This window comes from Manis pentadactyla, chromosome 5 (assembly GCF_030020395.1).
Source record: "Manis pentadactyla isolate mManPen7 chromosome 5, mManPen7.hap1, whole genome shotgun sequence".
Classification (NCBI taxonomy): domain Eukaryota; kingdom Metazoa; phylum Chordata; class Mammalia; order Pholidota; family Manidae; genus Manis; species Manis pentadactyla.
Window position 1 is genome coordinate 68024779 of NC_080023.1, and position 5222 is coordinate 68030000.

A 5222-nucleotide genomic window follows, 5' to 3' on the forward strand; every position below is an offset into this window, starting at 1 on the left:
ATCTTGGCCTACCTTGACTCCTCCCTTCTGCTCTTCTACAAGTTCCAAAATCACTGGGCTCCTATGTCAAATTTCCTGAAGGATCATAGGCAGGGTAGTCCAGAGATGCAGAAGAAAAAGCAGGGCATCCCTGCAGGTGCCCGGGCAAACCCTTGTACATACAGGCATTAACATTTTTTTTTGTATGCATGATTTCTGTAACTCTTAAACAGTCATAGCAAATGTGAAGTTTTGAGTTTTCAACCCTTAGCCCCAGAACTACAAATACAGATCTTAATACAGATGCCAGGGCTCTACACCTGAGGATTCTGCTTAAGGCTGGGATGGGGGCCTCAGTGTGTGTTTAAGCCCACCATGCAGCTGAGAAGCTGCTAACCTCCTGCCTATCACTTAATACCCATACCTGAAGAAGATTGAACTTTACGATTGCCAAACTGACACTTGGAGGAGTTAACTTTTATTTGCCCAACATCACAGGCAAATGAGAGCTGGACCTCCAATCATTCATTTGAAATAATCTATTCCACTGAATGTATTAAAATTGGAAATTTTAAAATCTGCTAACTAGAATGTTCCACACATTTTAATAAATCTAAAAAGGGTAATTTTAACTTGTTTTGAAAATTCATATTATCCTATTATAGAATAATGGCAGAACTTAAAGAACAAAATACATTACTTAATTCAGCCTCTGATTTTTAGAACAAAAAAGGCAAATCACTAGCTCATTATAAAGGTCATTTGTGGCGCAATAAGTAGCTCAGCACCACATTATGACCCAACATAATGGCAAACTCTCTTGGCAGGTCAGCTCTATTGAGAGACCTGCATTCCTTAAGTTCTGTAGGAACACAAATGTAGGACATGGAATAGGGCAACAACACTTAGACTTTGTTTACATCAAGTACAGACTACCTTGGTTAACATTGCTATTCTACACATCCAATTCAATTTGCCATTCTCTGAAAAATTTATTGAACTCTGCATAAACAGTAAATGCCTACCATGCTTTTAGTTATCTCACTACATTTGACAGCAAACCCAGGAGGCCAAAAACTGAAAATCCTTATACAATCTTCCCACTTATATCGTTTCTCATGAACTTTCTGGAGAAAACTGGAAATTGCCTTTTTTCTTCCATCAAATTCAGAGACTCTTCAACTTGTAACACTATTTTACCAACTATGTGTAAACTTTCAAAAGAATTCCATCATTTAAAACTTGTATGTCATTTAAAAAATGACAGTACTTTGTACCTTTTCAACAAAGAAAATAAGACCTATGTTATTTCAAGGTATTCATCCAAAAGGGGAAAGCTTTAAAAAAAAAAAAAGAAAAAAGAAAAGACAGTGCAAAAAATGCATGAGTGCTGTAAGAGTTTAATTGTATGACAAAAGCACTACATATAAATTGAAATTGAACATAATCTTTCAGAAAAGAAAATTTAGTGCAAATCAAGATCCCATTAAAGCCCACTATAAAATTCATATGAAAACTCTAAAAGTAGGCTTCTAGAACTAGAAACACTTGTTCCAACAGAATTGCTCAGGGAGAATATGTCTTGAAAATGTTAAATGGTACAGAAAACAGGTTAGTTTAAAATCAAGTCAACCATGTACTAAAAAAAAAAAAAGACATGCTGATAGGTCTTCATACATTAAAACCAATTGATCAGTAGCATGCTTTATATATCAATGATGGTAGAAGCAATTTACAACAAATTTCTGACCATTTTTAGTTCTTTATTGCCTTAGTCAATCTCTTAAACTACACTGTAATCAAAGAGCCATCTTCCAATTACTATTTTTAAAAGGGTTCCACTTCATCAGTCTGCAATTCACAAGTATTTTCTAAAACTGTGATTAAGCCCTGTATAATTCAAAGCCATCCATACAAGAAAAGGGCAATTATATATTCCTTTTCTCAAGTATTTATTCAAAGCATAGCTTCCATATAACAAGTTAAATGTCACTTTGGGTACCGGCATTAACAGATCTCCTAAATTTCTTGCAATTATTTCATTTTTAAGAGAAAAAAGAGCCAGGAAAGTAACCTAGCTTTCAAATTCTAAAGTGCCAACAGAATATAGCCCATCTGAAATAAAAGGTGTACCAGTGATGTAAACTATATTCCAAACACCAACTTTCTCAGTAGAATCCAGTAACCTCTATTAACACTGTTCAGTGAATTAGCACCTCTCCTAATGCCAATCTGTATTCTCTTTGAAAACTAAAGAATTCCTTCTATGACAACTAAAATAACTGATTTAGACTGCTGCAATAACGAACACCTTGCTCTAACTTAGGATCTAATTCCTATGAAGCATTTCACCCTTTTAAAGTGCTGCAATTCTGCAGTTTTTTCATGACCTTAGTGTACCCTTCTGTCCCCCAAAATTATCTGCCTTTACAGTGATAACTGGGGAAACATTTAGCAGCTATCCCACTGCTCATCTTGGTTTATTAGTCACTTGGATCCCAGTCTTTCAATACTCTATTTATAATGGGAGGCTGTTGGAATTCCATATTCTTCTTGAGAATCCTAAAGACCTATAACAATAGGGCAATATATAACTAGCCCAAAGACAACAGCAAGTGAATTTCAACCGCAGTTGCTGATTACCAATTCATGAGAATGGATGATTGCGATCATTGACAAACCAAAGGGGGCAAAATGTAGGTGATAAGGGAAGTATACTGCCTACAGATAATTGAAAAAAAATAAAACCAACTAACCATGTTCCCAGCCGACAGCCACCCGACCACCTCCTTCCCGTGTGGTACACTATTGCTTATTGTCATCTTGTACACTCATTAGAACATAAATCTGATTCTTTCAAGCTAGACTTGGGATCCATGACTAAAATGCTTGAATGGTATGTTTTATAAAACATGCACCTTTGTCTTTACACGACACAAGTAAAAACCAAAAGAAAATCCTTATGAAACAGCATATTTAACTATCTTAAATCAAGTCCTTACAACTTGAACATAGCTAAGATCACTTAGGGTGTGTAAAATACAGAATCCCAGGAAACACCCCCAGACAATTCTTATCAGTTTCTAATGTAAAATGGCCCGTAGACCTCTTCAAAATGCCAACCAGATTATAATCAACCCTTTCCCCAATCTACCGGATTACAGGCAACTGACAGCAATTAACAGGCTAAACTGACTTATTTGCGTAACTGGATATTCATCTTCCTAGATTTTACCCATGGAAATGTTCAAATTAGACATCTAAACTGATATGATCATAAGTGAAGAAAGAATAAAGTTTGTATCCTCTCAACTTGTCAAAAGTAGGTAGTAAAAGTCATTTGTATGAATAGTTTTGGCTCATCCTTCAGTGTTAGCACACTGACAAACTGTACTATTAAACTCCCCAAAAAAAGTTACTTCACTGAGATTGTCAATTAAATCTACTATGCATGGATCTAGATTTTGACCTTTCACATTAATCTGACCCCAAACCAAATAAACTCAACATTTCAGGACCAACACAAATATTGTGGCAGACAATGGGTTATCATATCTTGTTTCCACAATTTCCAGTATCTCAAAGCCCTAAACATAAAGGTTCAAAGTAAAATATAACTTCAAAGTTTTCTAAGCAGTAAAACAATAAAAGCACATAGACAAATATAAAATGCAAAACCTAATGACTGGATTCCAAAGTTATCAATGAGATTTTCAAAATTCTCAGCATAATATGGGTAAATGTAGTAACCACATTGTTATGTGAAACCTTCATTAAGAGTGTATATCAATACCTTAATAAAAAAAATTTTTTAATTCTCTCGGCATGAATGGCACCTGACAGGTGTTCTACACATTGTGTAACTTGTATACAACAAAGCAATTGCTGTCCTAGTATGGAAACAGTAATGTGGTAACAAAATTTGCAACCTTTTAATAGCACTGAAGATGAGAAATAAAATAGGAAACCCAAAACCCAAAGAAGAGAGATTAACTCACCTGGTAGCAGACATCTAGTAAACCAAAAGGTTATCAAAATTTCAATTAGGACAGCAGACCTAGAAAACTCATACATACTTGAAAAGAAGTGGGATAGCTCTAACAAGTCTTAAACTGATGGAGAAATGAATCAAAGCTACCTATATGTTCACTAGTAAACACAAGTTGATTCTGTAATAAACCAGCAAACTACTTGTGAACTTTGTTGGCCGAATTCTAGAAGGGTATTAAGCTACCTGTATTTTATTTACCTGCTTTTTGTTCGTCCAAACCTTCCACCACCAATCCCCCATCATGCACAACTAAGGCTACTAAAAGTAGACCCTATCACTTACAGTCCCTTCCCAAATCCTAAACCACAGTACTTTTAAAAGGGGGAACATAAAAAACCTATGCAGATGAAGAATGAGAAAGGAAACCACCAACAAAATTTTGGTAACTGACTAAAACAGATGAGAAAACTTAATATTCTGTCAGAATGAAGGGAATCTCAGATTATACCAGACACCCCATCCCCTTCCAAAGGTTTAGCAACTGGCAGCCCAGGTACCTCTACAAAGAGGCAAAAAGGAACTTAAGGGCTAGTCTGACAAGCAGTTAAAACCCCCAGAGCCTCTCTGTTCTTCTGCTGGACAAGTGAACTCCACCATCCTGGCAGAATACTGGAGATTTATCTGAAGCAGTAAGAGATGGGTCTTTGAATTCAATAGGCATATAGTGAAGAAAAGTAAAAGGATTGAAAGCAATTTACTTGTTCAGATCCTTCAACTTTCTTCCCTCACTGGGATCCCAGAACACTGGCAGCCTGATTCATCCTTCAGCCAAGAGTGGAAATGACTTCTCAGGTGAACCTAACCAGCTTGGGGGGGTTAAAGTTAAAGGGTTCCCCAATAAAATGACATAGCCAGATCACCCAACAGTATCCACCAGCCCCACAAATACACAACATCCAATTCACTTTTAAAATGTTTCACTCTTTGGGTATGGGTTAAGAATCAAACATTTCAGGAAAATCCCCAACATGAAAGGCAGAGGCCAAGGCAACAATAAAGCATCTTGGAGAAAGCAAACTTCAGCAACTGCAGACATGAGGAAAAGATAATGCATCCACATACGGTCAGGTTGCTATTTATAACATGGGGGGGAGGGGTCTTCAAAATTACATGACTGAAATTTAAAACCGGTTTTCAAAGTTCTAAAGATTAAGTTAAAAAAATCAACCAGAAAGTATAACAGACTGCAGAA